This window comes from Canis lupus, chromosome 7 (genome assembly GCF_011100685.1).
Source record: "Canis lupus familiaris isolate Mischka breed German Shepherd chromosome 7, alternate assembly UU_Cfam_GSD_1.0, whole genome shotgun sequence".
Classification (NCBI taxonomy): Eukaryota; Metazoa; Chordata; class Mammalia; order Carnivora; family Canidae; genus Canis; species Canis lupus.
Genome location: NC_049228.1, coordinates 39,826,991 through 39,839,367, shown reverse-complemented (window position 1 = coordinate 39,839,367; position 12,377 = coordinate 39,826,991). Strand labels below are relative to the sequence as shown.

Here is a 12,377-nt window from a genome sequence, read left to right as displayed (position 1 = left end):
GCTGTGCCCTTGCACCAAGGCTTCTGTGATGGCTCTGGGTTGTTAGTGTCACAGTTGAAGTATACCATCTGCTTAATGCTTTCAACTGGCTTTTTATTCAACCAGAACATCCCAGAATGAAATAAGTCCTCACTGTGGCCACACCACTCTGCTGCCTCCCTGACACCATGTACCTCTGTGCTCCTCTTTGGTTGCTGCCCTCCAGCCACACTGGCCTGTCCTGGTCCTTCTTCCTTCCAAGGCTGTGCACTTGCTGTTCTGTCCGCTGGGAATGCCTTTCCTCAGCTCTGCACGTGGACTTCTCTGAGAGTGGAAGCGCTATTAGTCTTGTGTGCCTCAGACCCAAGACTTAGAACAGCAACGTGGTTGTTTGGTTGGTTCTAGATCACAGGTCACAGAAGAGACCTGGTCAGCCTGTTAATGATAATTCTGGAACCCACAAGATCAGATTTGAGGTCTGACTCTGGTAGAGTGGCTCCGTGGCTGTGAGATACAAGAGGTGCTCCTTCACGGTTGGAGAAGCTTTGTGGGTCTCTAGCCTTGACATCAGCTGAGATATTAGAGCTCTGAGCTTGTTGTTTCCCCATGAACCCTGTGATCAGAAGCAGCCAGCCCATCCACACGTTTATACTCATCATTCCTGCCCAAGTGCTCAGTGACGATCACACGTGTTCTCTTCAAGCCTTGCCCTCTGCAGCATTTCATCCCAAGTAGCCTACAGTGAGAATTCAAGTGAGCGTTTGCCACTGTGTGGCCTGGATACCAGTGTCCTGTCCCCTGCTGGCACTGAGGAAATCCCGGCAATCGAGCCAAGGCACCTCTGATAACCAACCCCGATTCCCATCTTTGGGACCTTTGCTGGGCTGTGTTAGAGCAGAGTGTTGGTTTAGGTCGAAGCAAAACTACTCTAGGTTTTTAAGCGGAGAGAATCCCACACAGAAGATTGTTAACAAAGGTCTCACAACGGTGGAAGAGAAGATGGAGGAGGCCAAATTATTCAGACACTGGTTGTTTGAGGAGGCCCATTCACCTCTGGGCCTGGGTGCACAGAAGAGAGCTTGGTTTCCCTGAGCCCACGGCCACCATGCTGCTCTGCTGTCACATCCCCAGCATCAGGACAAGGCCACCTTGCCCTGACTCTGACTTTCCCATCTCCTTCCAGTGTCTTCCAGGGCAGAATTGGCTGGCAGGGGAGTCTGCAGAATGCTGTCTTCAGGCAGTGAGGAGGTGTAGCAGGTGAGTGTTAGCTTTGAGGTGGTGATTCTGTGTGGCCCAGACTCAGGGTCGCCCCACACAAGCCTTCCTTGTCCTCCCTGACCAGAGCAGACCACGCTGTGCTCCCTCTCAGGACTTTCTGGACCTAAACCCTCATAGATCTTCCTGCACTTTCTTTTTGTGCATTATGTTTATATGTACACACATGTGTGTGGATAAGTATGCACTACACATTTATATCAATTTCTGTTTTCCCTGCTAGAAGTTTCTAGAAGGCAAGGCCTGTGTAGGTTTTGCTCTGCAGTGTCAGCAGCACCTACACATAGTAGGTGCTCACAAATTTTTATGGAATGTATGCAGAACTTCAGGTGTCTACCTGACTTCACCTGACTTCACCAGAACAGAAGCTCATCCTCAGACGTCCTTCAGCTCCCATGGAACCACACTCAGCACACACTCAGTTCTGACAAATACAGGTGTTTGAAGGGATGCGTGCATGGCTCAGTGGTTGAGTGTCTGCCTTCGGCTCAGGGCGTGATCTCAGGGTCCTAGGATCGAGTCCCACATGGGGCTCCCTGTATAGAGCCTGTTTCTCTCTCTGCCTGTGTCTCTGCCAATCTCTCTGTGTCTCTCATGAATGCATAAATAAAATATTTTTTTTAAAGATTATTTATTTATTTATTTATTTATTTATTTATTTATTTATTTATTTATTCATAGAGACACACACAGAGAGAGAGAGAGAGAGAGGCAGAGGGAGAAGCAGGCTCCATGCAGAGAGCCTGACGTGGGACTAGATCCTGGGTCTCCAGGATCACGCCCAGCGCTGCAGGTGGCGCTAAACTGCTGCACCACCGGGGCTGCCCACATAATAAAATCTTTTAAACACACACACACACACACACACAGGTGTTTGAGTGTGTGACAGTGTCTCATTGTCCACCAGTGATCCTCATGGAGCATCTTTCCTGCAGAGACAGAGATGGGGCAGGGCTCTAGCCGGAGCACAGATTTCTAGCAACAAAGCCTGTGACGATCACAGGCCCTAACTAAGACATTCAGCCACTTAATTAGGTTGTTGAGGGCGTAATTGATGGTCCTAGGTGGGCCGAGTACCTAGGGGCTGCCTGTGCTCACACTTGCAAAGTAGTCTCTGCGCTGGATGCTGAATGAACAAAAGGATGTTGGAATTCAGAACGGCAATGTTTCTAACGACTGGAGTTATTTCAGCTTCTCTGGCAATTTGACAAATGACCAAGGAAGAGCAGAGAGGGTCTGTAACTCTGGTCTGGAAACAATGCCAGAGGTTTTGATGTTAAGAAATTCTCTCTTTTCCTTTTTCTTTCCTGGGCTTTGCCTGGGACTTGCATCAAAAATCTAAAGGAGGCAGTGCTGAGAATTGATACCTGTGACCCACTGGGTGCTCCGGCCTGGAGGAAACAGGGTCTCCTCTGGCCCCTCTGACTGAGCGTGGATGCTGACTGAAGTTTATTAGAACTTAGATTACTGTTTCATGATCATAATGGGTTTGGTTAATGATTGTTCATTTTAATTGTGACGTTACTGATTTATTGTTAATTACTGAGCAATGAGAAATCCCCAGTGAATTGCTTTTTGGGGGTTCCTGGGTGGCTCAGCTGGTTAAGCATTCCACTCTTGATTTCAGCCTAGGCTGTGATCTCAGGGTCGTGGGATTGAGCCCCACGTCTGGCTCTGCACTCAGAAGGGATCCTCTCCTTCTGCCCCCCTCCCCTGCCCATGTCCTCTCTCTCTAAAATAAACAAATAAATCTACAAAAAAAAAAAAAGAATTGCTTTTTTTAAAACCCTATTGATTATATAGTGCTCTTATTAAAGGAAAATTTTTGGTGAGGAGATGCCAGTGTTTTTCAGCCATTTCTCAGGCTAATCAGGTAGGGTTCAGCAGAATTCCATCCATCCAACAGCCATACACTTTATGCACCATCCATTCACCAAACATGTACTGGACACCTATACCGATCACCTCCGTCTGCCTGGCAATGAGATGCCTGTCACTGGTGAAGGGAGCCTGGATTGCCCCTGCTGTGCTATGGTGATGCAGTCAGCAAAACTTTCACAGGGGTCAACTGGGAATGTGACACCAATGGAAATGAATGCACTGGCCAAGGTAATATGTCAGGCATTTGCCAGTTAAGGAGGAAATAGTAGTTTAGAAAAGGAAGCTGAGGGACAACTGGGTGGCTTAGTTGGTTAAGTGTCCAACTCTTTTTTTTTTTTTTTTTTTTCCAACTCTTGATTTTAGCTCAGGTCTTGATCTCAGGGTCATGAGATCAACTCCATGTCAAGCTCCGCACTTGAGCCCCGTGTCAAACTCCATGATGAACCTGCTTAAGATTCTCTCTCTCCCTTTCCCTCTGTCCTCCTCCCCATCACTCTCTCCCTCTCTAAACAACAAAAAGAAAAAGAGAAAAAGGAAGAAAAGGAAGCTAGAACTGGAGGGTGTAGACAGGGCAATCAGTGCATTGAAGGAAGACAATGGAGGCCTAGTCATCAACTAGGGCCAAATATGAAGGCTACTCCAAGTGGCCCAGAACTTAATTGGAAGAGTAGCAGGTGTCCCTGAGAGGGACACATTCTCAGTTCTGTCAAGTAGGCTACGCCAAGGTCAGGGCTCTGAGTGGAGCAGAGTGGAGTCCTGAGATATGCATCTGGGTCAGGAAGATATTGACTCTCTAGGTCCCTCTGAACCTTCTGGGCCCACAGAACTAACCATGTCCTCTCTGTTAAGGACTAGCACTCCCTCTTACTTCAAGGTGATGTCACCAAGGCCAGAAAATAGGCGTGAGTCCTCCCATAGCCTGGCTGGAGAAGTGATGGGCCTGCTAAGGGAGGAAAGGGATCAGACTGTGAAAGAGCTACAAGACCTCCCCACCACTGACACCTCTGACATGCACTGAGAGAGTGTGAGAAAGGACTCTGAGGGTTCTAGATCAACGTGTGCGGGAAGGGATTCTGAGGGTTCTAGAGCAGCGTATGTGGGACAGGATTTTTTGATCATATGATATACAGTTATAACAAGTGTTTTTATAGTCATGTCTACTAATTCTATCATTTTTGTGACTTCTGGATCAGTTTCAGTTCATAGATTTTTCTCCTTGTCATAGAGTATATTTTCCTGTTTTTTTGCATACCTCATAATTTTTGACTGGATGCCAGACACTTAATTTCACCTTCTTGGGTCCTATATACATTTGTATTTCCTCTAAATATTATTGAACTTTATTTGGGGATGTGGTTAAATTGCCAGTTTGATACTTTCCAATCTTGCTTTTAATATTTGTTAGATGGAACCAGAGCAACATTTAATCTGGGGATAATTTCCCTGTAATACTGACACAGACCTTCTGCATACTCTCCTGGGGTGCTGTGAATTATGACAGTTCTCACTCTGGCTGGTCAGAACAGGATCTCTTCCTGTCATTGTGAAACCTCCAGGGATTGTTCTTCCTAAGCTTTTTCTTGAGGTTCTTTTCCCAGCCTTAGCCTTTTAACACACAGGAGCTGGTCAGTATCAGCTGATGATGGCAGGAGGACTTTCTGTAGATCTCTTGAGCTCCCTGAACAACGCTCCCATTTTTCGTACTTTGCCCTGTGAACACTAGCAGTCTTGGTGCATTGTGCTCCCATATCTGTGTCCTGAACTCAGGGGGACCACGGGGCTCTGCTGGGCCTTCCTCCCCCTCTCTGAGCCACAGCCCAGAGACTCTTAAGGCAGCAAGGTGGGCCAGTGGGTGGTTCATGTTTCCTTGTGTTCTGCCTCTCAGAGATCCTTCATTGCCTGCTTTCCAGTGTCTTGAAAACCATAGTTTTATATAGTTTGTTTTCTTGTTTGGTTCACACAGGAGGTAAATCTAGTCCTTATTTCTCCTTCTTAGCTGGAAGTCAGTCTATAGTTACCCCTTTTTCTTTAAATAATATATTAAACTTACATTTCCTAACCTATCAATCTTCATAAATGAATCAGTGTCTTGATTCTCCCTGTGAAATGTGACAAAATTATACTCTGACAGCACCTCCCTTTTCAAACTCCTGGTTTTGGCATGTTGTGAAATTTCCCCCTAATATGTTATCAAATTATTATTATTTTTAAATTGCATAACTCTTCTTCCAAGATTTATAATGATTTTATCAGGTATTGTAACTGTCGTTACCAGGATTTATTTCTATGTTTAACTGAATTCAGATCACCACTAGTTTTTTTAATATATATATATATATACATATGTTGGCTGCTCCATGCATGAATTCATTATCTTGATTCTTCTTTTCATTTGCAGAGTGCTCTGTTGAAGGCAGAGTGCTCATGTCATTTACCTTGGTGAGTTGGTATTGACTTATAACCTTAGCTCTCTAGACTCAGCACATCCAGAGTGAGCCAGTCTCTCCAGGGGGTATTCGTGTTGCCTAGTTTCACGAGAGATTCATAAGGAATCTACTACATGATTTTGTTCATTTATGAAAAATTTAGCTCTTTTCAAGACCAAGGCACTGATGTTCTCTGCTCAGTGTATTATGTCTCAACAGGAACTTACACAACTGGTCAAATTTTAAGGATTTTATTTATTTGAGAAAGAGAGAGAGTAAGAGTGTGCATGCCACTGGTGGGGGAGGCCAAAGGGAGAGGGAGAGAGAATCTCGAGCAGACCGGGCACTGAGCATGGAGCCCAATGTGGGGCTGTATCTCCACCGTGAGATCATGACCTGAGCTGAAACCAAGAGTCAGATGCTTAATTGACTGAGCCACTCAGCACCCCAACAGGTCAAATTTTAATGCAGAGCTTCTGTGCAATCATAGCAAGGTGGTTGTGGGGATGAGTTGTACTTTTTTTTCCCATTTTTTATTCCAGTATAATTAACATACAGTGTTACATTAGTTTCAGGTGTACAATATCGTGATTCAGCAATTTTGTATATTACTCAGTGCTCATCATGGTAAGTGCAGTCTTAATCTCCAGCTCCTCTGTCACCCATCCCCCTACCTACCTCCCCTCTGATCACCATCAATTCTCTGTATTTAAGAGTCTGGGTTTTTTCCCCCTCTTTTTCTCTTTGTTTTGTTTCTTAATTCCACATATGAGTGAGATCATATGGTATTTGTCTTTGACTGACTGTGTCACTCAGCATTATATCCTCTGGGTCCATCCATGTTGTTGCAAACGACAAGATTTCATTCTTTTTTTTTTTTTTTTAAGATTTTATTTATTTATTCATGAGAGACACAGAGAGAGAGAGAGAGGCAGAGACACAGGCAGAGGGAGAAGCAGATTCCCTGCAAGGAGCCCAGTGCAGGACTTGATCCCAGAACTCCGGGATCAGGACCTGAGCTGAAGGCAGACGCTCAACCACTGAGCCACCCAGGTGTCCCAAGATTTCATTCTTTTTCATGGCTGAGTAATGTTATATTGTGTATATGCCACATCTTCTTTATGTGTTCATCTATGGGTGGACACTTGGGCTGCTTCCATAATTTGGCTATTATAGATAATACTGCAGTAAACATAGGGGTATATATATCACACATATGTGATATATATATCTGATATATGTGATATATATATGATATATATGTGATATATATATGTTTTTGAACTAGTGTTTTTATGTTCTTTGGGTAAATTCTCAGTATTGGAATTATTGGATTATAGTATACTTCTATTTTCAATTTTTTGAGGAACCTCCATACTGTTGTCCACAGGGGCCGCGCCAGTTTGTATCCCTACCAACAGTGCATAAGGGTTCCCCTTTTTCCACATTCTTGTCAACACCTGTTATCATACATTTAAAATATTGAAGGCCTCAGGTTCACAGCACCCACCTGCAGTATGGAGATGTCCTTACTGTGCACCCTCAGGATGCGGGGGCAGAGGCATCTCTGTTTGCAGGTATCTTGAGTGGGTGCTCCAGCAGCAGCTGCCTCTGACTAGAGTGGACTCTTCGTATTTGCTGATCTGACCCCTACTATTTTTGTGTCATTTTATCTGCTTGGACTTTGGATCTGTAATGACGCAGCAAGGATTTGCTTGTTTATCCAGTGTTTAGCTCCAAGAATACTTTATCTTTAAGGTACGTTTTGCACATGATGAATCTCATCCATTGAGAGTTGAATTATAGTTTTACTCTTTCAGCTTTGGGGGAACTTTGCAGGTGACTCTCTGACAGTGACCTTTTCTCTCTCTGAATGCCCACCTGTCCTTTGTCCCTTGTGTCTGTGTCATGCTGCCTGTCCCCATTGGTAACAATGGTCTCACTGCTTCTGACTGACCGTGTCTGAGAGACATCCTCTATGTATTTGCTTTCTACTTAGTATTTAGCACGACATCTTATCCAGGGAAGATGTTCAATAGTTACTTGTCAGACCTCCTTCTGTTCTGTGGCACCTGAATGCCCAGATCTAGACTCATGTTCATGCGTTCTTTAAAGAAAGGAAATTTGGAAACCTATTTGAGTCCACTTGATATTACACAGCATGAGTGACCCAAGCTACAGGAAAGGTAGGCATGAGTGAGTGGGAAGGGGAGGGAAGGAAAATACATTTTAAAATGCCAAGACAAGTATATCTAGCTTAAGGTTTCCAGTTTCTGGAGCGGACTAAATATGCCAACTGCTCAGAGCATGTCCGAGCAGCTTTACTTGGTTATTGCCAGTTTTCAATGAAGCCTCCCCGACAGCAGAGCTTCTCAGGAGAGTGGGGCAACAGGTTTCTATTAGGGACTCACCAGTTTTGCCCGTAGTCACATATGTGTTCAGATGTGAACTCTAGCAATGCTGATGCCCGGGAACAGTGGGGCCAGGCCCATTGTGGCATGTGGCAGAGATGGTGGTCCAGCCAGCCATCAGCACGGTTTGGCATCAGGAAAGATGGCAGCTGGGGCCATAGGGTGTGTGGCCATTGGTCCCTGTTCATCCACACTAGCTCTGGCCCTTCTCCTTGGGGCTTTTGAAGGCTCTGCCCATGGATAATCACCTCCTGACTGCTGCTTCCACTTCCCCCAGGGGGTTGGGGGCGCTTGCCGTACAGGCCCACACCCCCTGCTCTTCCAGCTGTTATAGCCTGAAACCCATGGAACTGTGGCCACCTGTTCAGTCCTTTGTGTCTTGTTCACCATTGAATGCAGTGCTAAGTATACACAGAAGTGGTGATGGAATGTTCCAGGCACGTCTGTAGGAAGAGCAGTAGGGCTAGTGGGGGTGGGGTGGGTGGGGTGGGGTGTCCACCCTGCACACACTCACTTTAGAAAGATGTAAAAATGCTTAAACAGTAAGGCTGTAGGGTGAGGATCTCACCACAGATCCAGATTTCTGTGAATAACACATTTATTCAACACTCACTGTGTGCTGGGCACAGTTTACCAGTGCTGTTCATGTATTAACTCAGTTATTTTCCCAATCTTTTTTTTTTTTTTTTTTTAAGATTTACTTATTTATTTTTAGGACAGTAAGAAGGGGGAGGGGCTGAGGGAGAGAATCTCAAGACGACTCCCTGCTGAACATGGAGCCTGACTCAGGGCTCAAGCCCATGACCCTGAGATGATGACCTGAGCCAAAGCGAAGAGTCAGACACTTAACTAACAACCAAACCAGGCGCCTCTATTCTTCCAACCTTTTGAAAGTTCTATTAGACTCCTTGTTTTACAAATGAGAAAATGAAGCTCAGAAAGGATGACGTACTTGCCTCGAGACACACAGTGAAGTATGGAGTGAAGGTCTGAACCAGGGCAGTTTGACTCTGGATCCTACACTCCTAATTGCAGAAGTTTTTCCCCCAAATGTGATTATTATTTAATGAAGACCAGCAACATTTCAGTCATTGTGCAAAGAGCTGGGTTTACTGATGGCTTCAGTGGTTCTTCTTTGGATTCAGGACGACACAGGCCAGATCTGTTCAAAGACCTGAGGAACTCTTTCTGAGGCCCTATCCTACAACATAAAAAAAAAAAATACTACATTAAATGTAAATTTTTGCTATAAATACTTGGCAGAGGTTTTAAAAATAATTTGCCTTTGAAGTAATCTGGCTATGAACAATTGCGTATTTCACGATTGATTGTGATTTCTCATTCACATTTGGAATTCTTGTTATTGTTTCTAAATGTAATAACATTATTATGAATATTAATTTAGCCTGTGAAGTTGATGTAATATTATTACATTTCGTAGACATATAATGACATATTTTTTTATTAAAGATTTTATTTATTTATTATGAGAGACAAAGAGAGAGAGAGAGTGGCAGAGACACAGGCAGAGAGAGAAGCAGGCTCCAGGCAGGGAGCCTGACATGGGACTCGATCCCAGGACTCCAGGATCACTCCCTGGGCCAAAGGCAGGCGCCAAACCGCTGAGCCACCCAGGGATCCCCCTAATGACACATTTTTTAAAAAAGATTTTATCAATTCATTTGAGAGAGTATGAGCAGGAATGGGGGTGGGCAGAAGGAGAGGGAGAAGCAAGACTCCCTACTGAGCAGGGAGTCCCACACAGGACTCAATCCTAGGACCCTGAGATCATGACTTGAGCCCAAGGCAGACACATAACCCATTGAGCCACCCAGGCGCCCCATGAATCATTTATTGATTGTGGTTTTGCAATGTTCTTTTCATAATTTTGAACCAATATTTTCTTTTCCTTTATTCAATCTTAAACTTTCTCTGCCCTCAAATGGATTTGCAGGCTGGTGCTGTGGCTCAGGGCTTGGTGAACATGTGTGTTCCTGGCCCTGCTCCACCTGCTTCTCCCTTAAAGCTGACTGACAGCCAGAAGGTGGAGGAGCTGACCCCACTGCGGGATGGCTGTGGAGTGCGTTGGGGACCCTACCAGGGCTGGTGAGGAAGGGTTGCCTGCCCACTATGGGTGTGTCTTCCTGTATCACTTGCTCTCAGCTTGGGGATGTGTCTGCATGCTGCACCACGTCCCTGCCCGGGTGGTCTGATCAGACCTGGCTTTGGGAATCGGACACACAGAGGTCTCGTGCCAGGCTGACACATCCCGTGTGACCCGGGCCAGCACTCTCCCTCCGCAGGCATCCATCTGTAGCATGTAAGTGACCGTTGCATGCCTCATTGGCACAGCTCCACACTGGCTGGCTTTGCCCTGGACCCAGCAGCTGGTCAACCCTGCCATTTTCTCATGAGTTCTCCCAAATGCCTCTGCAGGGCCCCAGACAGCAGTAACTCCACGTGGATTTGCTGCTCGCTGCCTCTTGGGTCCTGCTTCCTGGTGTCTGTGCAGACAGCCACTCTCCAGGGTGACCTTCCTGGGCGGGGCTTACAGTGGCTCCAGGCGGTGAACCTTCTTGCCCTCATGGGTCCCCATCCTTCCCGCTGCTTTCAGAGAGGACAGGCCTTCTCTCCAGGCACCGGGGTCCAGTCTGCTGCATTGGCCTGAGTCGGGAGCATCCTTGACCACAGCGAGCACATCTCAGGCTGCACCCCAAACAGGCTTGAAGAGAGAGGGCACAGTGCCAGCCCCTCGGCTTTGCAGGAACTCAGTACAGCTTTCCCCAAAGAAAGCCCCCTCACAGAATAGCCTGCACTCCCCTGAGGTGCAGCTAAGGGCTCCAGGGACCCTGGATTAGTTCTGGACCTTCCACTTTGGGGGCGCGCCTGCAGGGTGTGTTCATGCTCACTTTGGTGGGGGGCGCCCCTGACCTCTTAGTCCTCCAGCGACTCTGCTTGGTCCTTGCTGTACCACCTGTGCCAGGTGCTGTCATTATCTTCATTCTGCAGAGAAATTTATGGTCACAGTCGCACGGGCGTAGCCAGGCCCAGATGGCTGCGTGGACAGCTCCCAGCACTGAGGTCCACCATCAGGGCTGGGCCCTCCTGCAGCTGTCGGATGGCCCGGCCGCAGCTGGCATGATGAGTGCTGGCTCTGCCTATCTCTGCTCATGAGGACAGGAGGCTAGGGCAGAGCTTCCCCACGCGAAGGCCTCGACCACAGCCGGAGCAAGATCTGCAAAGCCCCTTGAGGTCCTGGCTCGGAAAGCCCAATATCATTTCTGCCATGTTTATTGGTCAAAGTGCATGACCAGGCCCAAGCAATGAACAGTTGGCCTGCCCTTTACTAGGACAGTGCGCTGGCAGCCTGAACACCGTGAGCCAGGGCTGCTCCCGCCAGAACGAGTCACTGCCGCTGCACTCTCCACCGGCAGCCCCAGTGGGGAAAGGGGCTGCATCGCAAAGTCACCGTCCACCATCCAAGCCCAGGCCTGGGAGGGATTCCTGTGGCTACAGGGCGAGGGTGGAGAGAGCCCGTGAGACCAGGCTGGGCCCCTGCTGAGAATTGCTTATCCTTTTTCATGGTCTCATTTACACCCTGAGCCACTTCTGCATGATGGTGCAGCATTTTCAGCTTGTAAAAGGCACTTAATTATACTGCCGTGAGCTAGTAAAATCATCATAAATGTTAATATTTGCATGTCGTTTTCATTAAGAAATAAATGTCTTTGGATGAAAAGGGGCCTCCCAACGCACCCAGTAGTTATCAGAGTCCTGAAAGCGCCCCGTGTGCAGTGGCATGGAGGGGGGACCTGGGGGCAGTCAGCTGCCAGTCGTCTGCTGCTAGGAGAAGAGATGGTTCGAGTGGCGAAGACCAGAGGAACAGCCCTCCTGACTCTGTCCAGCTGGGGCGCTGGGCAGCCAGTTCTGCTTCAGAGGATGTGTCTATGATAATACTTCTTTTGTTTAAGAAAGAGAGAGATGAAAATGCTGTATCATATCATGAAATTAGCTCATGACTGGTCCTTATGTCCCACATCTTGGCAGGATCTTCACCTCTTACCTGTCAGACAATGGGTATAAGCTCTCAGAGGCACAAGCTAGGTGTGTCTATATGGCTCCTCTTTCCCTTTATTTTAAAGAAAAAAAAATATATTTACACATATTATATATACACAAAATATATTTATATAAAATAAATAAAATAAAATAAATATACATGTATTTAAAGTTGTGAAATATAACATGATTAAGAAAAATACATAAGGAGCACCTGGGTGGCTCAGTTGGTTGAGCATCTGACTCCTGGTTTCTGGTTTCAGCTCAGGTCAAGGTCTCAGGGTCCTGGGATCGAGCCCCAAGTCAGGATCTGTGCTCAGCTAGGAGTCTGCTTGGAGATTCTCTC

General features: G+C 46.6%; 1 long non-coding RNA gene across 10 annotated transcripts in view; it reads left to right on the top strand.

The window, feature by feature from the left end:
- Positions 1 to 12,377, top strand: part of LOC102156662 — a 106,207-nt gene that overhangs the window by 77,576 nt on the left and 16,254 nt on the right. For 5 of the 10 annotated variants that reach the window (XR_005362301.1, XR_005362304.1, XR_005362303.1 and 2 more), the window contains one exon: positions 1,163 to 1,236. This is a non-coding gene — a long non-coding RNA (uncharacterized LOC102156662). Of the gene's footprint in view, positions 1 to 1,162; positions 1,237 to 1,575; positions 1,781 to 6,130; positions 6,189 to 9,926; positions 10,245 to 12,377 lie in introns of those variants that run through there. The other 5 variants (XR_005362307.1, XR_005362313.1, XR_005362308.1 and 2 more) reach the window with 4 other exon arrangements.